The sequence below is a fragment of the Narcine bancroftii genome, chromosome 1, assembly GCF_036971445.1.
Source record: "Narcine bancroftii isolate sNarBan1 chromosome 1, sNarBan1.hap1, whole genome shotgun sequence".
NCBI classification, from domain to species: domain Eukaryota; kingdom Metazoa; phylum Chordata; class Chondrichthyes; order Torpediniformes; family Narcinidae; genus Narcine; species Narcine bancroftii.
Window position 1 is genome coordinate 334307847 of NC_091469.1, and position 27118 is coordinate 334334964.

General features: G+C 42.9%; 1 protein-coding gene across 1 annotated transcript in view; it reads left to right on the forward strand.

Moving 5' to 3' along the window:
- retreg1 (reticulophagy regulator 1) overlaps window positions 1-27118 on the forward strand; it is an 87514-nt gene that overhangs the window by 24399 nt on the left and 35997 nt on the right. The gene's annotated exons all lie outside the window — the stretch shown is intronic.

The following is a 27118-nucleotide window of genomic DNA, read 5'->3' on the forward strand; positions in this document are numbered from 1 at the left end:
GCCAAGAATTCCAAAGATTCACTCATCCTCTGGTGAATAAATTTCTTTGACCTCATGTCCATTCTCTTCATGACAGCATCCTTTTTTAAAAAAAATTACAATGTAGCTGAAAGGATGTCGTAGGATAGGACCTGCTTCATTAAAAATTGTCTGAAGCCTCAGATACACAGGGAAACCCAACAGTGCTATTCTACAAACCTAGCAATTTCTTGCCCATGGAATTAGACCATCAATCAGGATTGCCTTCAATTGCTGAACAATGTTCTTGTGTTCCCTGCAACAAATATTGGTCACATTGAGAAGGAAAAAAATGTTGGCGATACATTATTTGGAGAAAAATTCACAAAATTTTTTGAAGGAAAGCTTTTAATTGTTGCGCTAAGTTGTTGATGAAAGTTCATTTTTGGATCAGAACTCTTAAAGTTTTTAGTGCCCTATTTAATTCTTTCCTTTACCATGTCAATGATGTCTATTGATGGTGCATACAAGCCCTGATGTTCTAGCAGATTCTCTATCTCAACCAAACCAAGGAGAAGCACAGATCCATCTGCATCATTGAGGATGAAGAAGGAGGAGAAAATTCAGAAAATAAATTGCATTCATCACTTTCCTGGAATGAATCATATGCAGAAACTGGCATGAAGGTATCACTACCACACATTGTGTGTGCATGACAAAAATGGCAAGCAGAATGAACATGGTCATTTCATGATCTCATCCTTATTCACACTGCTGTCATTTCCTATCAGCACCTAATACATTTTACTTGGCGTCTGGTGAGAGATTTTGTGGGTTACTAGAAAAGTGGGAATTGTTTTTTAAATAGCATTACCACAACAGATAGAAATTTAATGGAGATGGTCTATTACATATCTCTAAAGAATGTTTCTGTCCTTTAAAGCATGGGTTCTTCCAGTTCTTGGAATGTGATATGACCTGTGCATTATTTTTAGAAGCAGTCAACAACATAACATAACCAGGCACTGATTCTTTCATAATCATATTGCATTCACCAAGGTATACTTTGAATTTTTTTCTACGGGGAAAAGTAGCCTTGCGAATACTATTCTTTTAGAAGAAACTATTGCAATCTTCTAATTGCAGTGGTTGATGCAGCAAATTGGAACATAGTAAGCACGTGCAATGGCTGAAAGGAGCATATTTGGATCAGCAATAAGGTATTTAATCTTTCTTTTGATATCAGTCTTATTTTTTTTTAAAAGTTGTGTTTTTATTTTTACTTAACTCTATTTTGATATAAAATCAATCCAATTTTTCACTTAAATAGAGTTTTTGATTGACCATGTAAAAGACATTTTTGTGGATTATATTTTAAATTTTTGATCAAATCTGCAATGTTTCTGTACAGTGAAGGAAAGGAAAAACATTTTCATTATCAAATCTTCAAACAAAGCTTTGACTTGTAAGTAATTCAAAGTGCTCAATTATTATCTAGGAACTGTTCTATGATACTTAAGATACAGTGAAATTTCTTCATGTATATAAAATTTGAAAAGAGGCAAGATAAATTTCAGAAATTTGAATTTCTGAAATGTAGATTTGCTTATTAAGAAATACGTGTTGGAAAATTTTTCACACTATAAACCATATTGATCAAAATACATACATTTTCCTTCTTAAATATATACAGTGTCGTTTTCTCCCCCCTCTCCTTATTTTCCATTAGCCACCATTATAAATAACTAAAAATATTGCAGTACACTAGTCTTCATGGTTGAATTTCTGATCATTAACTTCATTATTCTGTTCTGAATATTGAAAGGCCACAAGCCAGTCACATTTTAGCGGCAGTCAAGTGAGCTTCTGTTGTCACTTTGCTGTGCTGATATTTGAGTTGGGTGCTGACATTTTTATATTTAAAATCTGTGGTTGACGTACTCAACTGAAGTGGGGACACAGTCCAGAAATGTTTCATTAAGCCTTTTCATAAAGCCATCACCTCCGAAAAGTTAACTTCATGAATGCTCCTTGACCAACTCCAAGGAGCCAACTCCAAACCCTCTCTGAGCTAGTGTCAGCGGTGGAATGGAGGGCGTCACCATGCATCATGAATCTACTGCCACTGGCTAGGGGCATGCTGATGATGTTGCTTTGACACCGTCAGCCCGCAACCCATCTCACTTTTCTCTCTCTCACTCACTAACCCCTTTCCCTCCATGACCCCCTTAGGGCAGGGGTGGCCAACAGTGGCCATCAGGACAGTGGGGGCTGGGTGACCAGGGTGGGCTGTGACAGCCCTGCCGACCACTCTGGCACCTCACCAGGCTGCTTTTGCCTTCAGGGCTGCTTCTCAGCATCAGCAGCTCAATATGCGACAGAGCGATGGCCGCCAACCCCACCCGTAATCCCCCACGCAGCTGGAACCATCTGGGATACACAGAGCGGTTCCAGCTACGCGGGGGATTATTGGTAATGAAGTCGGCTATTGCTCAGTGCGTATGTATGGCATCGTGGCACCAGTAGCCACACTTGAATGCCACATCAATGCCTTAGCTGCCTCTAGGGTGAAAGGGGACATTGGAGCAGGCTTTTCTGGCCTGCACGAAAAGGTAAGAAATACCTTTTCATTCGGCTTTTAGCCGACCTCCATGCAGATGCCGACTATGAAAATGCCTGTTAGCATACTTTGCATTGACAGCATGAATAAGTTTAGTTCTTCTTTAGATGTGAAACACGTCATTAGTGTTTTGTTGTTAATTACATATTTGGAAAAAATAATAATCAAGTTTAAAGCTGGAGTTGTATTGTTGACCAATTCTGTCAACATCAAAGGGCGTGGAGGCAATCTATTGTTACTCTTTTAAAAAAAGACTACACGAGATGTGAATTGGAAATGCATTTAGAAATGTGCTCGTTCTAACTTGGATGATGCAGGCTTCAATGCAAACCATTTACAAAAAAGGGAAGGTGAGAATTTGCACCATTTATTTAAAAAAAATAACCATTCTTTTATCAATAGTTGGGCAATGAACCTTTGATATTGGCTTAAATTTTTACATTGCTTTAAATGTCATTTTATTCATTGAGAAAACAAAATAAATAAGATTAGAATTTTCTATTTTGGATTGGCTGTTAAAGTGCACCTCAACTTATAATGGGGTTGCATTCCGATAACCCTGGCGTATGTGGAAAAATCATAAGTCAAAAAAGAAATGAACCTACCAAGCATCCTAACCTACCTTAAACCTGCTCAGAACGCGAAGCCCGCAGCTGGGCAAATTTATCCAAAACAAAGCCTATTTTATAAATTGTTGAATACCTTCTTTTCCACACTGGAAAAAACAATTTTTAATCATAAAATATAGTGATAACAACCATTGTAACTTCAAAAAATCATGGCGGACCACTGTAAGCAGAGGAGCAGCTATATGTGCATTGTATAGCCTATTGGTGAATTTTAACTCAGCCCTCACCTATCTCTATTTCTCGCACATCAGCTCTGCACTATTTCCCCCCCCAACCCATCGTCGTAGATGAAACAAGGAGAGGATTCTCCTTTTCCTCACCTTTCATGCCCCCAGCCTCATGAAATATATTGTTCTTCACAATATTTGCCACCTACAGTGGGATCCCACCACCCCTCCCCTCCCCTCTTCATTATCCATTGGTACTTCTCTCTTCAGAATTCCTTCATCCCTTCCTACCAATCACCATCTAGTATCTTACCCCTGTGACTGCAAAAAGTGCTCCACTTACATCTACACTTCCACCCTCACCATTATTTGGGGCCTCACAGTCCTTCCAAGTAAAGCACATTTCGCTTATTAATCTTTTGGGGTCATTTACTGCATTCAGTGCTCCTGATATGGTCTCCTCTACATTGGAGAGACAGAACGCAGACTGGAATATTGGTTTGTTAGACACTTTTGCATTGTCAGGACCTACCAGTGGCCATCTACTTCAGTTCTACACTCCATTGTTATATTGAAATATCTATCCATGGCCTCATGTACTGCTAGGTTGAGGCCACCATAATTTGGAGGAACAGCACCTTGTATTCTGACTCTGCAGTTTCCAACCAAAAGACATTGATATCAATTTCTCCATTTTCCATGAACCCCAATCTTGCTCTTTCTCATCATTCCTCCATATCCTTCCTCCTGCTCCCACACCCTTCCCCTATCAGGGCTAACTTTCTTGGCTGTCTGCCCTCAACCCCATTTTCTTCACCCTCTCTCTCACGAACTCTTTCCCTCCTACCCATCCTTTTATTTAAGCATCTACCTGATTTTTGGCACTCCTGAAGAAGGGCTCAGGGCTAGAACATTGACTGCTTGTTGTTTTCTATGGATGCTGTGTGACTTGCTGAGTTTTCCCAACACTTTTGTATACTGCCATAGACACCAGCATCTGCAGATTTCTTTATTTATGCCCAATAGTTAGAGTAGTTCCTCCATGAGAGATTAGATCTTTAGTATGCTAAATTAATAGCATAGTGTCCTTGTTATTGGTAAGATACTTTGCTTAATCTTTGGGATGGGCTTCCTGGTGTGGCTTCAATTCTCTGTTAATTCTGAAAATGTGCCCACAGGTATGGATAATTGGAATCAGATTTTATTGTCATGAAAATCATTGTTTTGCTGCAGAATCACAGTCCAAATATTGCTATAAATTACATTTAAAATAAATAAATTAGTGGAAAAATGAGAGGAAGTGAGTTAGTGTCTGGTTCATATGTCCATTCAGAAATCTGATGACAGAGGGGATGAAGCTATCCTTGTGCGACTCCTGCACCTCCTTCCCGACGGTAGCAATGTGAAGAGGGCATGGCCTGAGTGGTGGGGGTCCTTGATGATGGAGGCTGCTTTCTTAAGACGCTGCCTTTCAATAATGTCATTGTCCTCTACCATATAAATTTTTAGTTCTGCTTTGCTTTGTGAACTATGTATAGCCATTGGAAATGTGTCTATTTGTAAATTATAACTACCATTATGCATCATGGTATCTTTACTGACTGGAACAACAATAATTGTGGATAAGATTCTAATGCTCAGAATTATATTAAAAGCAAAATTGCTGTGGAAAGCAAAAAGTCAATACCCAAGTCTACTTCAGTATTGCCTAAGGATTCACTGGAGTGTGCTTCCTGTTGTTAGGTGAGAAAAAAATACTGACATGGGACAGTGAAAAAAAGGTGATTTGATGTGGTGAAAGAAGTAGGTATCCTGCTTCTGACTGCAATGCAGGATGCCCAGGAAAGATGACATTCACTGATGTGAACAATATAAAAGACGCCAGCCCTTTGCTGTTTTTTCTTAAGCTTACTTCAGCATCAATTGTCATCAAATTACCTCACAATTGTACCCATCAATTAGTTCATCCTCAAAATCCCCTTCTTTCCAACTCCATTGATACTAGTTGTCATGAACTGGCCTGCCTGAATTTCAAAATCACTGAAAAAAAGGTTTTCCATGTATGTTTTATCTTGGGCCATTCCTCATTCATTTTTCTTTTGCTCGAGAAAACAGCGCACAGCATCTGCAGACTCCCATGACTCATTCATTGATCCCTTCTTGTTAGTTGTAAGAGAGAGGAGCATAGAGCATTAGAGTGAGATAGAGGGGGAAAAAAGCAATGTGATCATTGAGCTTCCTGATAACAGAATTAAATATTAAGCAGTATTATATTTTAACGTGTTCTCACGTCAGCAGCACATGAATAGGATGTGTGATGAAGAAGCACCATCACTGGACTTTTGCAGACCCTGCATTAAACCCACTACTCACCAATGGGATTGGTAAGACAACCAATCAATCATTACAAGCAAGCAAGAGTGGATAATGAAAGCAGGAGTAACAGTTGTGTTGGAGTAGAGGGGCTCTGGATTCTCCTTGCCTGAGCTTAGCTCAGTTGAATACTAATAGCATCTGGTCCAGAGCAAATGTAATGCGAGTGGTTCATAATACACTTTTGGAGGACATAATGTCTTTGTCCAAGAAAGGGACAAAGCAGCAGTCAAATAATTGCTTGCTGACCCTCACCAAGGCTTTGCACAGTATGAAAGAATCTCTTCAAATACTGATTAAGTATATGAATAGGGAATAGTCTAAAAAAAAATATTACTGCCAGGTCTTTTAGGAACGAGGTTAGAAAACATCTACAGTCACAGTGTGTTAGAAGTTTGGAAGAATCTGCTATAAATAACAGTTGATGCTAGCTCAGTTGTTAATTTTAAATCAGAGACTAAGAGACTGGTTATCCAAGGGTATTAAGGGCTAAAGGCAAATAAATAGTGTTAGGTCACAGATTGTTCATGATCTCAGAGTGATGGAGAGGCTTTGGTCTACTGCTGTTCCTATGATCCTGTTTATTCCTCATCTCTGATTTGCTTGGGTGCTTTTGGTCACTAACTGTTATGACTGAAAATCCTAGCATTTGCTCTTTCCATCTTATAATTTTAAAACAAGTAAGTTCACAATGCTATCTTTAAAATCCCAAATGCATATGGCACAGACCAAAACAAGCATTCAGAAGTTTTACAGTAGGATAACTTGGATGACCTTTGGTAACATGTGTCCATTAGGTTCATTTGGCAATTGGTTGCAAATACACCTGCCATCTCTGTGCCTGACAATTTGAGCAGCCTCCAATAGAGGTACTCCAGTTATGTTGGAGAAGCCCATCATTTTTCTGTGTACCCTGTTACCAATGAATGACCTGTGAAGAAAATGGATTAACAAGTGCAGTTGCAGATGGCTATCTTGGTCCTCCTGAGTTCCAATGTAACACTGGACCAGCAGCACAAACCAGAGGTCCAATATGTAGAACAAGTGTAAATGGCATGTACAAAGTATGTGAAGTAATCGTTCTGTAAAGCAGGCTGAGAAATAATTGAAAGGATTACTTATTGGCATATTTCCTGGCCTTTATCCACCTTAATTACTGCCATATTTGTGCTCTTGCGTCTGAATCAGAATTTATAGAAATGAACACGTCACAAAATTCATTGTTTTGCGACAGCATTGCAGTGCAAATATTCTTATAAATTGCATTTCAAAAATCAATAAAATAGGAGGAAGTGAGGTAGTGTTTTGATTGTCTCAGGAAGTCAAAGTCTACTGTGGCTCTAAAATTAAATTGCAAAATTACCCTTGAGAGTTGCAGACCTAAAACTAATGGCTTTGCAGTCAATGAGTAGTTCAGTAGGGTCAGAGCTGGTTTTCTGAAGTACTTGCATTTTTCCAGGATTTCTTCCCCTTGTACTTTCCCCAACTCCAACACTCTCTTTTCCTGGAATAATTAAGTTGGCTAAAGATGCAGGAGATCTGTTATGAAACAACTCCTAATTGCTTTCCAGAACAATTCTATCTAATACTTTTATATTAAATAAAAACAAAGTGGTCAGCAGATCAAGCCACATCTGTGGGAAGAGAATCCGTTAATGTTTCAGATTGAAGTCCCTTCATCCCAATTCATTTACTTGATTTCCATTTTCTACTGTTTCTACAGTGATAGATTACTCATCAGTTCCATATTGTTTTCTGTCAGTCTTATTAAAGCCAAATTCTCTATACACCCTCCCTGTACTCAAAATAAGTTGTCATCTAACTTGCATTTAAAGGAAAGGATGAATTGGAAGAAGGTAATTGATTTGACTTTCAATCTTCCTTATCATTAATTTCCATTCTGAATTGGCTCATCTATCCTTTTATCTACATTGCTGCTGTTATCATCTCACTTGTGATCCACAATTGAGAAAAATAATTTAATTCACTTGTCTTTCAAAGATGGCCATTATTTTGTTCTAAAATAAGTTATGGAATTTTCACTCTTCAATTACTGAGACAAGTTTTCACAATGAATTTTGTATTTAATTATTTAATGATTTGTATATTTTCAAAAATCTATTATTAAAGCCAATTGAAAGGTTGTAGTCTCACCACAAATATTTTTGGCAAAGTTCTCAGATTGAGAATGTTCTTGCATTCCTTATTAACACGATGGCTTATGGACCTGACAGAGACTTGTGAGACCAATTTTCAAGCTGTAAACTTGCAGATAAATGTCATACACTTTGGACAAGGAATGATTTGGCCATTTTCAGGCATTCCTTTTCCTTTTACTGTTTCCATCTATCTTTTCTGCCTTGAATTGGGAGAAACCTTCTTACATACTTTGCTGTCAGAATGATTTCTTCATTGCTTAAACTAACTTTCAGTATTGATTCCAAATTTCTACAGAGATGTTTTGAGGTTATCTTTTTAATGTTTCTTTTTTACTTTCTTGGTCCTCACTTTTTAATTCTGAGGATTTGTCAAAAGTAGCACTCATGGTATTGTTCAAAGGTCTTTCAGTGTTTTTCATAGGAAACCCTAGTTTCACAGCATGTGAAAGAGGGTAAGTATGAACAAGATATTGTAAGTTTGGTTGTGGTGTGGAGGTTACAATGCCGACAGTGTGGCCCATTAGCTTTGTGTACGTAGATCATGTCACCTGACCCTAGGATTGCATGATTGGGGTGTGGGTGAGCCAGAACATGGTGGGGCTATGGACTATCCAGGAGCTAGTTGATACCTTCTGATGGTATGGGCTGTCCAGAGGCTCTTTGTGTGGGGATCACTGATGAAGACCAACATGAGTGGAAAAGAATTGGATAAAAGATGATGTAGCCTTGCTTGACTCCAGTATTGATGCTAAAAGGAGTTGACCTAACCACTACGTAGGACCACACATTATGATTATGCAGGAGGATCACAACATGGACAAGGTTCTGAGGGTAACTAAAATTACAATTGGCACAGGGGTTAACAACAAAGGTCTTAATGAATCAGTAAAAGCTGAAAACAGATTCTGGTGTTGCTCTAAATATTTTTTAAATTCATCTGACCACAGAGTTCACATCAGCAGCTGTTAGTTGCTGGGCTAAAGTAACTGTGATGATTCTGAATGGGGAACAGGTATGTCCGTGAGAATTTGGGCAAGGAACTCCCCAGTAGTGAAGGGTAGAAATGCTACAATAGTTCACACAGTCAGATCTATTTTGCCTCTTGATGATGGTTTCAGTATTCCTCAAATCAGCAGTAATATCCTCTGATTCCAGACCTCATATGTAGGGCAGTCCTGTTCTGTTCTCCTCTAGCTTGGATGATTTGTGATGGAATTCCCTCACCTTGATGCCTTGGCCAAGCACACCAAGAGCTGGGGTCAAATCGATAATTTTTATTGAAAGATGCAAGATTAATTACTTGTGATTAGTTACTTGTGATTCCCTGCACTTTGAGGTGCTTTCTCCATTTCTCTTTGATCTAATCCATGAGGAGAAGTTTTGACCACAAGTGATTGCTCCATCGTGACCTCAGTAGTCCTTCAGAGATTGAGCATTTCATTTCCTTTAGATTTCTTTCATTCTTTCACTCTGTATGGTCAGGATTTTTTGCATGAAAACTTTTACAAGTGTTTTGATTTGCTGGTGGATTAGATATATTTGTGAGGTTTGTTTTGTTAGTCTCAAAATTTGAGTAAATATTTAATTTGGTTGTTTGCCTTAAACTAATTCTAATGTTTGGTGATTAAAAATTGAGGATCTAGTGAATGCCTTGAGGAAGCCAGTTTTAAGGGGTTTCCAGTTGCTGGTTGTTCATCAGGAATTGGAAAGACAGAGACACTTTGGCCACCTTTGCTCCAGTCCCTTGATTCCTGATTTATTGGAGATTCAGACTGCGGTGTTTCCTTTAGAATCTTGTGTGTGTGTTGAAGAGTGCAACAGTTCTTATGATGCGACAGAACCGATGTCTAGATTTGGCAAACTTGCTTCATCAGTAATGTTTGGTTTGTGGTCCATTTTCGATCATTTCCAGGAAAGGTTCTCACATATTACTTTTTTTTTTCTGAGGGAGGAACCTGGGCTAAGCAGATAGCTGCACTTTACATTTTATGGTCAGGTTTCATATTTGTTGTCAGAGTGCATACAGCCTTGAGATTCCTTTTTTCCTGCTGTTGTGGCAGAATTCTCAATAATTGGCAGTGCAAAAAAAACTACACAGCGTAGACATGCATACGAATAAAAAAGATTGTGGGGTGTAAATTGCGTGAGGCATTATACACAACTCTCATTTGGTCATCCAGTTTTAATAGTCGCGAGTTTTGCATTTGATCTGTTTTGGTATCTGTAATGTGAATTGGAATGATATTTCTCCAAAGAAAATGAAAGTGGACCAGCAGCACAGCTATGGAAAGTGCCAGCAACTAGGCTCATCTTTGTTGGTTCACTAATTGCAGACAGAGCACGAGGTATTTAGTCACGACCAACTAAAAATAGCTCACTCACTGGGCTCAAATGCTGGGACATACTGGCCGAAAATATAACGACCACCTGTTCATAGCGACTGTTCTTTGGATGATTTGTTGATTCAACAGTGCCCAGGAATTCCTATTAATTTGTGTACTGAAAGAGTGGCCAAAAGATTGTGGAAAGGGCTGGGTAAATCACATGTCTCCACACAGGATCACATTCATTTTCTCGTGACTGTCATTCATAACAATTTGGAAACTTCAGTTTGGAAAAAAGATTTTCCACATAAGTAACCTTGCAGCATGTTCCATGGTCTGACAAATATATTATACCTTGACGAAGGTTTCAGGCCTAAACCATTGGTCGTATCTCTTTGTGTCCTATACTTTGACCTACAGAGTTTCTCCTGCACGTTTATGTACTGTACTACAAACACAGCGTCTGCAAACTTTCCTGTTTGATTCAATAGGCTGAAGGATCTGCTTTTGTGCTGTACTGTTCTATGTTCTTGGGTTAATTTATATAGTCCTGTTTGGAATGTGGGTAAAGTCCAGAGCACCTGAGCAAAACAAACTGAAGGGAGAATATACAACCTCCATACAAGCCTCACTGGAGGTCAGAATTGCCATGAACTGTATTCAGGCCCAAACCAGCGGAGTTGTCAGTCACTGTCAAGTCAAGTTTATTGTCTTCTGATTGCACAAGTACAACCCAACAAACAGCATTTTTCAGTCCTCGGAGCAAAATGCCCAGGTACACAAACAGACATTACACAAATACAGTCAAACAATACATATGCAGGACAAGTATTCATATTTACAAATAAATAAGTAAATATTGTTTTGTAAATATGAGAATCTCAGATGGTGAATGTAAGCAGTTCCTTTGGTCATTCAGCATTCTCACTGCCCGTGGGAAGAAGCTGTTCCTCAGCCTGGTGGTGTTGGCTCTGATACTCCTGTATCTCTTCCCTGATAGGAGCAGCTGAAAGATGCTGTGTGCGGGGTGGAAGGAGTCCTCAATGACTTTGCGCGCCCTCTTCAGACAATGATCCCGGTAGATTACATTGATGAAGAGGAGGGAGACTCCAGTGTTCCTCTCTGCCACTCTTATGGCCCTGTTGATTGACATCCAATCCATTACTCTACAGCAACCATGATGCAACCAGCCAGAACATTCTTGATAGAGTTCCTGTAGAAGGTTGACATGATGGTGGCCAGTAGCTTTGCCCACCAGTTTTCTCAGGAAGTGCAGTCGCTGTTGCACCTTTCTGACAAGTGAAGAGCTGCAGGTCAGAAGTAAACCATGAAAGTCTGCAGACACCATGGTTAGAAGTAAAACCACAATGCTGGAGAAACTTAGCAGGTCAAATAGTGTCCTCTATAGAGCAAACTTGTCCGTGAACTACTCTTTGCAGACGATGCCGCTTTAGTTGCCCATTCAGAGCCAGCTCTTCATCGCTTGACGTCCTGCTTTGCGGAAACTGCCAAAATGTTTGGCCTGGAAGTCAGCCTGAAGAAAACTGAGGTCCTCCATCAGCCAGCTCCCCACCATGATTACCAGCCCCCCCACATCTCCATCGGGCACACAAAACTCAAAACGGTCAACCAGTTTACCTATCTCGGCTGCACCATTTCATCAGATGCAAGGATTGACAATGAGATAGACAACAGACTCGCCAAGGCAAATAGCGCCTTTGGAAGACTACACAAAAGAGTCTGGAAAAACAACCAACTGAAAAACCTCACAAAGATAAGCGTATACAGAGCCGTTGTCATACCCACACTCCTGTTCGGCTCCGAATCATGGGTCCTCTACCGGCACCACCTACGGCTCCTAGAACGCTTCCACCAGCGTTGTCTCCGCTCCATCCTCAACATCCATTGGAGCGCTTACATCCCTAACGTCGAAGTACTCGAGATGGCAGAGGTCGACAGCATCGAGTCCACGCTGCTGAAGATCCAGCTGCGCTGGATGGGTCACGTCTCCAGAATGGAGGACCATCGCCTTCCCAAGATCGTGTTATATGGCGAGCTCTCCACTGGCCACCGTGACAGAGGTGCACCAAAGAAAAGGTACAAGGACTGCCTAAAGAAATCTCTTGGTGCCTGCCACATTGACCACCGCCAGTGGGCTGATATCGCCTCAAACCGTGCATCTTGGCGCCTCACAGTTTGGCGGGCAGCAACCTCCTTTGAAGAAGACCGCAGAGCCTACCTCACTGACAAAAGGCAAAGGAGGAAAAACCCAACACCCAACCCCAACCAACCAATTTTCCCCTGCAACCGCTGCAATCGTGTCTGCTTGTCCCGCATCGGACTTGTCAGCCACAAACGAGCCTGCAGCTGACGTGGACTTTTTACCCCCTCCATAAATCTTCGTCCGCGAAGCCAAGCCAAAGAAGATAGAGCAAAGATAAAAATACATAACCGACATTTTTGGTTTGAGCCCTTCAAGATATAGTAAAATGTTGATAGGCATCTGAATAAAAGGGAAAAGGGGAGGTGTGGTCACAAAGACAGGAGGCAATGGGTAGAGAAAGGAGGGAGGGTAGAGCAGGTTAACATTTCCCAATGGGAGCAGCTGAAAGATGCAGGGTGGAAGGGGTTCTCAATGATTCAGAAAATGATCCTGGTAGATTACACCAATGGGGGGAGGGGGGAAGCTCTGTTGATTCTCTCTACCATTCTTATGATCCTGTGTGTTGACCTCTGATGCATTTCTCTGCAGCATCTGTACCACACCGTAATTCAGCTGGCCAGGATGCTCTTGAAAGAGCTCCTATAGAAGGTTGACATAATAGTGGATGGTAGCCTTGCCCGCTTCAGTCTTCTCAGGAAGTGCAGTCGCTGTTGCACCTTTCTGACAAGTGAAGAGCTGCAGGTCAGAAGTAAACCATGAAAGTCTGCAGACACCATGGTTAGAAGTAAAACCACAATGCTGGAGAAACTTAGCAGGTCAAACAGTGTCCTCTATAGAGCAAAGATAAAAATACATAACCGACGTTTTTGGCTTGAGCCCTTCAAGATATAGTAAAATGTTGATAGGCATCTGAATAAAAGGGAAAAGGGGAGGTGTGGTCACAAAGACAGGAGGCAATGGGTAGAGAAGGGAGGGAGGGTAGAGCAGGTTAACATTTCCCAATGGGAGCAGCTGAAAGATGCAGGGTGGAAGGGGTTCTCAATGATTCAGAAAATGATCCTGGTAGATTACACCAATGGGGGGAGGGGGGAAGCTCTGTTGATTCTCTCTACCATTCTTATGATCCTGTGTGTTGACCTCTGATGCATTTCTCTGCAGCATCTGTACCACACCGTAATTCAGCTGGCCAGGACGCTCTTGAAAGAGCTCCTATAGAAGGTTGACATAATAGTGGATGGTAGCCTTGCCCGCTTCAGTCTTCTCAGGAAGTGCAGTAGCTGTTATGCCTTCCTGATGAGTGAGGAGATGTTGAGGGTCCTCAATACATCTCTAGTTAAGTGAACTCCACTTCCTTTACAACAGATTTGTTGATGTGTAGTGGACGGCGATTATTCCTGGGCCTCTTGAAATCCACAATCATCTCCTTCGTCTTGTCCACAATGAGATTCAGATTTGTTACTCTCACAGCATTTCATGAGATTTTCCAACTGTTTGTAGTGTGACTCATCGTTAATGCTGATGAGGTCAATGACTGTTGTGTCACCTGCAAACTTGATGATGACACTGTTGGAGCTGGATCTGGCAATGTACTTGTGGGTCGGTACCATGACCAGGAGTGAGCTGAGCATTCAGCCCTGAGGTGTCCCATTACTCAGCGTGATGGTGCTTAATGTTCTATTAATGACCCAGACAGACTGAGGGCTTTCTGTTAGGAAGTCCAAAATCTAGTTACAGAGTGGGGTGTTGAGTCCCAGCGAGGTCAGCTTCTCCACCAGCCTCTGAGAATGATTGTGTTAAATGATGAGCTGAAGTCAATGAACAGCAGCCTGGTGCCTGAGACATTGTTCTTCAGGTGGGCCAGGATGGAAGCAACAAGGATATAGCATTGTCTGTGGAATGGTTTCTTCTATAGGCAAATTGAAATGGGTCCAGTGTATGGGAGACGTGCTTTGATGCATTCCATCATCAGACACTTGAAGCATTTCATAATGATGGAGGTCATTGTCTCACGGTGGTAGTCATTGAGGCCTGTTGGGTACCTCTTGGGTACTGGGATGATGGTGGTTGTCTTGAACTCTGCAGGATTGATGAACTTCTGCAGTGAGGTGTTGAAGATGTCGGTGAAGACTTCCATCAATTGGTCTGGGCAGCCCCTCATTACCCGACCTGGTATGGTGTCTGGTCCCACCATCTTGTGTGGGTTCACCTTGGATAGGGTTCTCCTCATCTCGGCCATGGCTATGCAGGGAGCCTGTTCATCAGGAGACATGGAACTTTCTTTGGCGACTTCCTGTTCTTTTCATCAAACCATACATAGAAGATGTTCAGTCTGTCTGGAAGGGAGGTGTCATTGCCCTTAACTCAGTGATCAGTTATAGTTATGGACTTAATCCCTTGCCACATACACCTTGTGTCACTAATGTCACACAGCTGCCTGTGAATCTCCGGATTGCACGGGGGAGTTCTGCCCTGTTTGATCTTGGTGCTGTCCCAGGCCCTGTCCAGAAGGCACCATCATGTGCTCTGAGAAAGGGCTGGAAATCTGCATCCAACCATAGTTTCTGGTGAGCCCTCATTGTGAAGCATTTGATCTCCTCGATACACTTGCTAATGTAGCCAGTCACTGAGATCGTGTACTCCTGTATGTTTACATAATCATTGTAGGTGACTGCCTCCTTGAAACAGCTCCAGTCCGTGGTTCTAAGCAGTCTTGGCAAGGTTGAGAATGGCTGCCCTTGAGTCTGCATCCTCTCATGGTCCACTGCCAAGCATGAACTTGCCACCTTGGGCAAGGACGTTCATGACATTTATATGAGGATATTTATTAAAACTTTCAGCCCCTTTAACAGACTGTTTAAAGCCTTTATGGGCCATTAACATTACAACTACACCGTTTGACCCTGTGGAGGAGTGGTCTCTCTCCACTCCCTTGGGTGCACGCCGTCAGCAACACTGGCATTCCAACAGTACCACTCCTGGTGAGCTGAGAACAACTGTTTGATAATAAAAATATATTATCCCACAAATATAACAATGAAAACATTACCATCATGTGATAGGATGTATCATGTAGCAGGAAGTAAGTGTTACATCCAAGATCTTTTAAAACATTATTAGTCACTCTCTTTTGGATACTGTTATTAACTTGGAGAATATAATCTCTTTTACCTGCTGATGTTTGATTTTTTTTTATTCTCTTCTGTCTCTAACAATTTTCTGTTTTTGCGCTTTCCTCATCTGTTTATAATTATTCTATGGAAAGTAAATACATGGTGACATCAGGAGTAAAGATCAACTGATGGTTGCAAACTATTTGCTCATCCTTATTGTGTAATTTTCTCTGCTCTGGTGTACTCCTACGACTTTACAGCAAGGGAAAAGGGATACTTTTTCAAATGGGTTCAGGATCAGTACATTTGCAGTTCAATGAAGAAGGCAGCAATGTTGGTTGAAGGTCTGAGTCAATAGAAGAATGTTACATGAAGTACCCTGTACAAAGAACACTACAGCGCAGAAGTGGGCACCTCCGCCTACCCATTCCATGCTCTTCCACCTGTTCCCATTGACCTGCACCCAGATCTTAGCCCTCCATTCATATCCCTATCATCTATGTATCTATTAATTATTTTCTTAAATGTCAAAATGTCAAGCCTATATTCACCACTTCAACTGGCAGCTGTTCCACATTCTCAGCACTCTGCATGAGGTTCCCCCATATGTTTTCCCTAAACACCCCACCTTTCACCCTAAATCCATCTTTTAGTTCTATAGCTATCTCGATGAAGGGCTGAAGTCCCAAATGTTGGTTATGTATTTTTATCTTTGCTCTATAGAGGACACTGTTTGACCTGCTGAGTTTCTCCAACGTTGTGTTTTACTCCTTTCATTCTTGTTTCACCAAACTTCAGTGGGAAAAAGCCTGTTTGCATTTTCACTATCTAAACCCCCTCATAATTTTATATACCGTACCTTTATCAAATCTCCCCTCATTCCTCTATATATATATACTCCAGGGAATAAAGTTCCTCAAGTCCCAGCAACATCCTTGTAAAACTTCTCTGCACTTTCAATCTTATTGATATCTTTCCTGGACATCATTCTCTTCTGATCAGATCTAAGATAGTTCACAGAAACAGACCCTTCTGCTCAGTATCTGCCCCAAACATGATCCTCAAATTAAGCCAAAACTCTACTGCCTCTATGATACATTTTCCTCTGTTCTCTGCATATTTGTGCATTTATCCAGGAGCCTATTCATATCTGCTTCACCACTATTTCTGTCAACCCATTCCAATCACCTACCACTTAAAAAAAACACACAACAAAAACAAAACAGTCCCTCCCTCCCCCCTTCCATTCACCAGCAGAGCTTACGTATATTTTAAGTATATAGAGTACAGTTGGGAAAACTGTTTTTGTATGTATAATGTTTACTTTTATACCCTTTTTTGTTTATTTTTATTACTGTATCTGGGCTCCTATGTGATCCAGGTACGGCTGCCAGACCTTTACAAAAGTGTCACATTTATTCTTCAAGTTATATTGTAGCGACGGCTACACTGCTAACTGAAGGATCACACAACCAGACGGGTTGAGTTCAGTGAGCAAAAACTGATTTATTGCAGGCTGCCTGGCTGGTCTTATACTCCCAGCCCGGACCTGGCTGAGAACCGCGCTGGGGGCCCTCGATGTCACTGGGGCGTCACATGGGTCCTCAAGTGCAGGCTTCTGAGCCCGGTGTTGAGGTTGGGTGGAAATCCCCGACAGCGCCATTTTGGCCGACTGCCCTGCCAGGTGCATGACATGTGGGGCCGGTTCGCCTGCCTAATGGCGTACCACCACACAGCCCCCCCCCCCCCCAGAACCGGCACCAACATCCTTTTTTGCCGAGTGGCCTCGCTTCTTGGGTTGGGCCACAACTACTGGTTTGGTGGGGTCGAGGTGGGCTGGCTTTAACCTGTCTACCGTAAACAGTTCCCTCTTACCAGCAATGTCCAATGTGAAAGTGGATCCTGAACACTGGATGACTTTGTACGGCCATTCATATGGTCTTTGTAGAGGTGCTGTGGATGGGCCCCGCCTGATAAAAGCGTACTATGCGGAGTACAGCTCGCTGGGGATGTAAGAGGCCCGTGTGCAGTGTTTGGGCGGTGGTGGGGGTATGAAATACTCCAACTGGGCTTGGAGGCGGGGAAGTAGACTGTGCGGTGACTGCAGGGGGTTGTGAGATGCGTTGACGAACTCACCGGGTAGGGCTAGCAGTGCACTATAGACCAGCTCGGCTGATGACGCCTGTAGGTCTTCTTTGGGTGTTGAGCAGATGCACAGGAGCACCCAAGGCAGCTTGTCCACTCATTTGGGGCCATTGAGGTGGGCCATAAGTGCCGACTTAAGGTTTTGGTGCAATCGCTCGACTAGCCTATTGGCCTGTGGGTGATGTAGCTTGATCCCCAGCCTGTTGGCGAGCTGTGCCCAGAGCGCAGAGGTGAACTGGGCGTCCCAATTACTGGTGAGGTGGTTCGGGATGCCGAACCAGGCAACCCAACCGTTCAAAAGTGCTCGTGAGCAGGAGTGCATGGAAGGATCTGGCATCGGGATAGTCTCGGGCCATACCATCATCAGTGCAGTCTACCACTGTGAAAAGGTAATGGTTACCTCGGGAAATGGGTAAGGGTCCAACAATGTCCACATATATGTGGCTGAACTGTTCCCAGACGTATTCGAATTCTTGTAAGGGCGCTCTGGTGTGCCTGTGTACTTTGGAAAGCTGGCAATGGGTGCAGGTTCTGGCCCAGTCCGCAATCTACTTCCGAAGCCCGTGCCAGACGAAACATTCTGGCACCATATGGACCGTGGACCTGATGGAAGGGAGGGAAAGGTCATGGATATGATGGAAGACTTGCCTGCACCACTTCTGGGGAACCACTGGAAGCGGGGTGCCCATGGAGACATCGCACTGGACAGTGCCCTCACCGTGATGGCAGTCCTGAAGGCCCGCGTCTCCTTGTTGGTCTTCTGGTCCCGGGCGAGCTGATCAAAGTTGAGGCCGGGTGTCAGCGCACAAATGGCCGGTCATGAGAGTGCGTCGGCAACCAAGTTGTCTTTCCCCACCTTGTGCCGAATGTCGGTGATGAACTCCGACACGAAGGAGAAGTTATGCTGTTGGCGGGCTGACCAGGGATCTTTTGTCATAGTGAGCGCCTGAGTGAGGGGTTTGTGGTTGGTAAAAATGGTGAAAGGCCTCCCCTCCAAGAAATAGCGGAAATGACGCACCGCCATGTATATGCCCAGCAACTCACGATCGAAAGCACTATACTTGCGCTCTGGTGGATGAAGAAGTTGACTAAAGAATGCCAGTGGTTTTCACTGTCCGTTCACCTACTGCTCCAGGACGGTGCTGACGGTTGTAGCAGAGGCATCGACAGAGACCGCCATATACAGGTCGGTGCCTTGGTGAACTAGCAGGGTAGCCTTCGCGAGGGCATCTTTCGTGGCTTCGAATGCCCTGCTGGCCTCTGGAGTCCAGATGAGTGTCTTGTCTTTGGCCGCGATGAGGGCGAAGAGCGGCTGCATGATGCGTGCAGTGCCTGGAATGAAGCTGTTATAAAAATTGACCATATCTGCGAACTCCTGTAGCCCCTTGAGGTAGTCTGGGCATGGGAACTCCCTGATTGTGGCGACCTTTGTAGTGGTGGGTGTGGCTCCTTTGGCCGTGATGGTATGGCCCAGGAACTGCATGGATTCTTTCCCGAACTGGCACTTGGCCAGATTGATCATTAGGCTGAAGTCGGCCAGTTGGGAGAAGAGGGTGCGCAGGTCAGAGTTGTGTTGTGCCCGGTCTCTGCTGGCGACAAGGATGTCATCCAGGTAAATGAATACAAAATTCAAATCCTTGTCCACTGTGTCCATAAGGCGCTGGAAGGTCTGGGTGGCGTTCTTGAGCCCGAATGGCATGCATAGGAACTCGAACAAGCCAAAGTGGGTGATGATGGCCGTTTTGGGTATGTCCTCGGGGTGCACCGGGATTTGGTGATACCCGCGCACCAGGTCAACCTTGGAGAACCTGGATGTGATGGATCGGGTAACGGTCAGGTACTTTTGCGTCATTAAGCCATCGATAATCTCCGCAGGGGCGCCAGCCGCTGGAGGCTTTCAGGACCAGGTGGAGTAGTGAGGCCCAAGGACTGTTGGAGCATTGAATGATCCCCAGCTCCTGCAGATGCGAGAACTCTTCCTTCGCTATCTGGAGCTTATCCAGCGGGAGCCGGTGTGCCTTGGCGTGGACCGGCAGTCCTTGGGTGGGGATGTAATGAAACACCCCGTGGCATGGTGAGGCGGTGGAGAACTGCGGCTTGAGGAGGGATGGGAACTCATCCAGGATACGCTGAAACTTGTCCTTGGGCGTGCTGAACATGGCCATCTGCGGCTGCTCTGTGCGGGAGGTGTTGAGGCAAATGGATTGGAAGGTATGGGCATCTACCAGTTGCTTACCTCAAATGTCAACCAGGAGTCCGTGGGCGAGGAGGAAGTTGACACCCAGGATGGCGGTTGGAAGGGATGAAACGGTGAACCTCCACGAGAACTTCTGCTGGCCGATCTGGAAGTGGACGGTCTTGTCTCCATCAAATTGGCTGCACAGAGGGGAGGTCCTCGAGGCCGGTTCCGGGACTCGATGGCTGTGACTGGGGATGACACTGATCTGGGCCCCGGTGTCGACGAGGAAGCGTCGGCCGCTGACTGAATCCAGCAGGTAGAGAAGGCTGTGTTCTTGGCCAGCCGCCGCACCCATTAACAGCGGTCGGCCTGCTTGTTTCCCTTGAAAGAGCAGAGCTGACGACACTTCCGAGCCTTGGCTCCCCAGCGCTGGTGGAAGAAGCAGAGGCCTGAAGTGGATGATTTGCTTCTGGCTATGCTCTTTGAAGCCCCTGCAGGGGCTGGGTGTTCCACCACAACACTAGAGGAAGGCTTGGCATTGTCATGCCCATGACTCATAACCTGCTGGACTGCTGAGCCCTCCGGGAATTGTTCAAGCCATAGCTCCTGAGCCTTTTGAGCGACCTTCCTAGGGTCGACAAAGTTCTCCTGGGACAGTAACGGCCGATGTCTTCAGGCAGATGATCGAGGAAGATGTGCTTGAAGAGTGGGCAGTTGGTGTGATCACCCATGAGCACGAGCTTCTCGTCCATCAACTCGATTGGAGTTCTGTCCCCCAAGGCGTCGAGGCGCAGCAACCGAGCAGCATGCTGGCACCTGGAGAGGCCGAGGGAGCCGGTGAGCACCCGCTTGATGGTCCCATACTTATCTTCCGCAGGTGGGTGCTGAATGAGGTGCAGCACTTGTTTGGCAGTGGCCTGGTCCAGGGCGGCGACCACATGGTAAAACTTGGTCGAATCCGATGAAATCTGGCAGAGGTGAAACTGAGCCTCTGCTTGGCTGAACCAGGTCTCCGGCTCCTGAACCCAGAAGTCAGGAAGCTTGATGGCTATAGCATAGATCGAAGGGTCGTTCATGTTGGGTTCAAAGACGTTTGAACCTGTCAGGGTCACCAATTGTAGCGACGGCTACACTGCTAACTGAAGGATCGCACAACCAGACAGGTTGAGTTCAGTGAGCAAAAACTGATTTATTGCAGGCTGCCTGGCTGGTCTTATACTCCCAGCCTGGACCTGGCTTTTTTTTTGTAATTCTTTTATTTATCGCACTATGAACCATATCAACCGATATATTTACCAATGCATCTCTTTAAATATTCACAGCGACATTTTTTCTTTTTTTTCCCCCATCCCTCCCTTCCCCCTTCCCACCCCCCTCCAAAAACAGTAAATATTGAACATATAAAATACAATAAAACAATTTCTTTATACAAAAGGAATACAAACACGAAAGATGTATCATCTACTAATACACATTAAATCTGATCGTGTTTATCTTCTTATCATTTTATGTGGCCTGCTCTTTCTGTTATGTTCCATATATGGTTCCCAGGTTTTTTCAAACATTGTAACTTTGTCTTAAATTATATGTGATTTTTTTTTTCCCCAATGGGATACACTTAAACTTGGTTATATATTCCATTAATATTTATAGTCATATAGTCCAACGTGGTCATCTTATATCTTTATTTTCACTTCTATTCAGCCTCTTCACCACCTCCCTCTTTTTTTCCATTACTGTTTTTTAAGTTTTCCTTTTTAATCACAATATATGACAAAGCACTTAAGACATGAAATACCTCAACAATCCCCACAAGCAATAACCCTTTAACCCCAAATGAACTTCCCCTCCTTGGATTGCCCCTTGTCCCTTGACGGCAACCACAATTCCCCTTTCCATTCGGTTTGCGAACTTACTTGCAAGCGTCAACTGATTTTGCAATGACCATTATTCTCCCCCCCCCCAGCCCCCCCCCCAGAGAACACTATTTTCCTATACATATAAAACAAAGCTCTCTTTTTATCCCCCTTCTTCCCCTTCTCTTATCCATCTTTAAATCTTTATACATACATTATCTTTACTTTATTTTTACATATTTTTGTATATTTTTTTGCCGGTCTTCCTTCTTGTCACTCCTCCTCCTCTCTTCTCCTGTGCTGCAAATGTTCAGCAAATTCTTGGGCTTTCTTTGGGTTCGAAAACAGTCTATTCCGTTCCCCAGGAATATATACTTTGAGTACTGCTGGATGTTTTAATATAAAGTTATAAACTTTCTTCCATAAGATTGTTTTCGCCGTGTTGAATTCCTTCCTCTTCTTTAAAAGTTAAAAGCATATGTCCTGGTAAAAAAATATTTTTTGTCCCTTATATTCCAACGTCTTATTGTCTTCTCTAACCTTCTTTCTTGCCTGCTCCAGTATGTTCTCTCTTGTCGTATATCTTAGAATTTTACCAATATGGATCTCGGTTTTTGATATGGTGGCGGTTTCGGTACTAGCTCTCTGTGCGCCCTTTCGATTTCTATTTCTTCATGTGAATCAGTCATTCCCAGCACCTTTGGGATCCATCCTTTTATAAATTCCTTCATATCTGACCCTTCTTTGCCTTCTTTCAGGCACAATATTTTTATGTTGTTTCGCCTACTGTAGTTTTTCAACACGTCAATTTTTTGTGACAATAAATCTTGTGTCTCTTTAATTTTTTTTTGCTCTCTTCCAACTTCCCTCTTAAATCATTTATCTCCATTTCTACAGAAGCTTCTCATACCTCCACATTTTCTACTCTTTTCCCTATTTCAGTCTTGACCAACTCTAAGCTTTGCATTCTGCCTTCAGCTCTTTTCATTTTTCTTTTGATTGAACTAAATTCTAATGATAGCCATTCTTTTAATGACCTCATTTGTTCTTCAAAAAAGGCTTTATCTAAATTTTGTCCTTCTATTTTACCTTCTTCTTTCCTTTGAAATTCTTGGTGGTCTTCCTCCTCTTCTGTGTCTGTATCTATTGTCTGTGTCGTCTTCTCTTCTCTGTAACTGGGTATCTTCATCCTTCACTGGTGAGCTGCTTCTGTATCCTTGTTGGGCCTCCCACTGCAGGTCGACCTGCTGCTGGGCCCACTGCTGCAGGCCGACCCACTGCTGGGCCTCCTGCCGCAGATCATCCCCCTGCCGGTTGCCCCGTTGCTGCTCATCCTCTTCCCACCCTTTATTCTGTTTCTCACCACTCTTCTTCTTTCTTGTTTGCTTCCCCCAGCTGAACACCCCGATACTGGGCGTCTCTCAGCTGGCTGCTCCTCAGCTGAGTCCCCCTCCCACCGGAGTTAACCTTTTCCACCCTCACCTGGCTGAGAACTGCGCTGGGCGGCCCCGACGTCACCGGGGCTTCACATGGGTCCCCAAGCATGGGCTTCTGAGCCCGGTGCCGAGGTCGGGAGGAAACCCCTGACGGCGCCATTTTGGCCGGCTGCCCCATCGCGTGCGTGACAAGTGGGGCCGGTTCAACTGCCTAATGGCGTACTGCCACAATATGTGATTTTTGCTGTTCATTTCCACAGCTGTTCATTTCCACAGTCTATTGTGTTATAAGTAGAGGGGAGTTGGACTTCCAAGTGATCGCGATACATTTTTTCACTACCGCCAGTGCTATTTTTATAAATGAGATTTGATATTTGGTCAATTTGTTGCTTATTTCCATGAAATTACCTGATAGATAGAGCTCCGGGTCGCCCGTGAAGGGCACTCCTGTTATCCTGGTTAATTTTTCTGTGATTTCTTGCCAGAATGACCTCACTTTCATATACGACCACATGGCATGTAGAAAAGTTCCTGTTTCTGTCCTACATCTGAATCGCATCTTTGAAATTTTGGCTTAGGATCTATGTAACTTTTGTGGGGTAAGATAATTGGTGTGAAAAATTATATTGAACCGGCCCATATTTGCATTTATAATTGACGTCATGCTGTCCTTACACCAGTCAGAGCAGCTTCTTTCTGAAATCACCACACCAGATCTCTCTGTGCTGAGATGATTGATAAAGCTTATGTGGGATTTTCAGACTTCATATCATTGGAAAGCTGAGATGGTTTAATCATTTATGCTGCAATGTCCATCTCTATGCCACCATCATCTTGTCCGATCCCTTCAATGTTTGCAACTTATCCAACTATTTAACATGCAGTGGCTGAGCAAAATAAGTCATCTAAATATTGACAAAGCAGATTCTTATTATGGATATTTCCCCAGTCACCAACTTGTTGGAAGGAAACACAAGAACTGCAGTTTCTGTAATCTTGATTGAACTAAGACAGGCTGGACAGTTACTGTTTTTGGTAGGGATTCTTTATCAAGACTGAAGAGTGGAAGGGAGATATAAAGAGGGATAAAGGGAAGAGGCAGAAGAGGAACCAAGAGATGATAGGGTACAGGACAGAAGAAGATGTGACAGGTGAAAAGACAGATGAGGAATGGGAAGTTTAAAAATAAAAGTGGAAGTAACTAAAAAAAGAGATGGTTAACAATATTTGAGTTAAATTAATCCGTAAGTGAGCTTCAGGGCAAATATTCCCATTTATACTGTAACGTATTTCCACTAGTGAAATAAATTTCCTTTGTCCCCTGCTTCAATCCATCTGCTAATAAAACATTTATCCATATCTAATCTTAAGTATCTCATGCACTTTTGGCTGGCCTTTCTTGGTTTAACCTCTGTAATCTGAGGGTCATCCAAAACACTGTCCCCTAAAACATGTGTGGCCAACATGCCGAAGCTTTCTGAACTACATAGACTCCCTGCTAAGCAATGCCTTGTTTTTAAAATTCTGATCCTTGTTTTATAATCTCTTTGGCCTTTCTCTCTATAACACTTTGATCTCTATCCATCTCTAGTTCGGGTCATTTAATCATACTAAATTTTATTGCTCCAATATTCTCCTTGCCTTCAGCTGTCAAGGTTCCCTCCTTGACTATCTCTCCCTTCCTTGAGAGTCCTTAAAATCTATCTCCTTGAACTAACCTTTGGTGTCACTAATATCTGCCTCTGGGATTTGGAGCTAAATTCCCATTGATAATGGTCCTGTGGTGCATCGAGAACACTCTGTTGTGGCACAAACTACCACTAGGGACAATAAGGCCTGAAAAATCTGTTACGTAGCAAATCAAATTAGCGATTTATATGCAAAGTTTAATAAAATTTACAGCTGAAAGTGAGAAGTTACTATGGTCAGTGCAGATCAGAACATTTCTCCTGGCACGTCATAGCACATGATACTCATGCACATAAATGCACTAAGCTATGCACTTGTGTCCAATTGTTTGCATGTACATTTGGCTAACATTTCTTTAAATTCAATTATTTTTGTGTGCCCCCACATCAGAGTAGGCCACTCATCAAGTTGCAGGTCTGGAGTTTGGTTCTAGGAATAATTGGTAGGTAGGAGTCCTATAAGTTATGCAGTTATCTTATCTCCCCCACCCCCAAAATGGCCCACAGCCAGATGACAGCACCAGCCCCATCATAACTAATTTCAATTTCTGTACCTTGCACCCTAAACCATCTCAACATCACACCTCTTTCCTGTTACCTGGATTTGACCCTTGTATTCCTGCTCCCACCTGTGACAGAATATAGCTATATTTTTGGGAGATAAATTGGGGAAGGTTTTAGTGTAGTTCACATACAAACACTTTAAAACAGATCTTATTTAAAATACTGGAGCACTGCTCATGCTAAACATGTTGGGGACAACAGTCTTTGCAAAAGCTTTAGAGACTGCTCAAGAGACTTCACTAATGGATTATTGTTTACAAAAAGGCAACAGATGAAAGAGCTTATTGAAGCTGCATTCTGTCTAGAGTGAAACTTGCTGTTCTAGGAGTGTCATGTGGTTTTGCAAGCAGAGAGTAAAACAGGCTTTCTCTGTGTGAGAAAGAGAGAGACACACAGAGATCAGTTCTACAGTTTTACAGTCAGCAGCAGCAACTGGGACTGGAACAGGACAAGCTGGCAAGCTTGTGGAAAACCCCATTTTGGAAGACAGGCTGTGAATGCTTAGTTCAGCCTGGTCAAAGCCCTTGTGGTTCATGCAAGAGGAGAGGACTGACTGCCTTCTCTTGAAATAAGAGAAACACAAAAGAACTCTGTAGTGACCTAAAAGAAAGAGATTATCATCTGGAGAACCCTGAAGGGGCAAGTTTCATCAGCAAGACAATGGAGTGGTTGATTAAAAAGGAATCAGTTGTGGATGTTCTGGAACAACAAATCTCTCTCTGAAAACTGACAAGAACCTTCCTGAACGGTAACCATTTACCTTTCAAGGACCAAAGCCTGGTGAACTTTATAAATGTTAAATTCTTTGCACAGTGTAAGAATTACCTGCAACCAGTGAACTTGGAGGAATGAGAAGTGAGATTGGACTGTTAGCCAAAGAACTTTTCTGAACGTACACATACACATGACATACACATTCGCTTAGAATTAGAAGGGGGTTAAGTTAGGTTAGTTAAGTCAATAGTGATAAGTTAAAGTGTGATTCTGTTTTCATGTTTAAAGATAATTAAAAGCAACTTTTGTTTAAATAACCATTTGTCTTGGTGAAAATCTATTGCTGCTGGGTTTTGGGGTCCTCTGGGCTCGTAACACACCAATAACTGGCTTGTGACCTTCACCTCCAGATACACACACATAGGTCTGTCATGCATTAGCTTATTTGTTTCACTTTCCATTGGGATTTCTAAGACAAGCTGTTGTTCTTATTGTAAAACAGAGGTTGTATGAACATCTGTTCATACTTATGATATTATATTGCACCAAACTTAAAGAATCAAGAATGTTTCTGGGTAATAATATAATTTAAAGTTAGCTATTGCAAGTTAAAGACTTGGATGAAAACATGAATCACCGATTCAACACATAAACAGGAAATAGTTACAAGTTTTAAAAATTATGAAATGGGAACCAAATTAGTCCAGCTTCTTCTTTTCTTAAATCAACAAACATATGCTGTAAAGAAGTCTTGCATAGGAGAGAGTATACAGGTATACCCCACTTAACAAATACTCGAAGTATGAAAATTTGTTTTTATGAAGAAAGCCTGGTTCGTTTTTACAAAAAGTTTTAAATGGATTTTCTCTTTTACGAAAATAGCCCCCAATAGTAGTGAATGGGTGTTCGCTTTTCGCCATTTCATCCTACGAAAGGTTTCCTAGGATCACTTTAGTTTCATAAAGCAGGGTGTATCTGTATTTGTATTTCTTTATCATAATTAGGTGAAGCTGGTAAGTATAATGACAACAA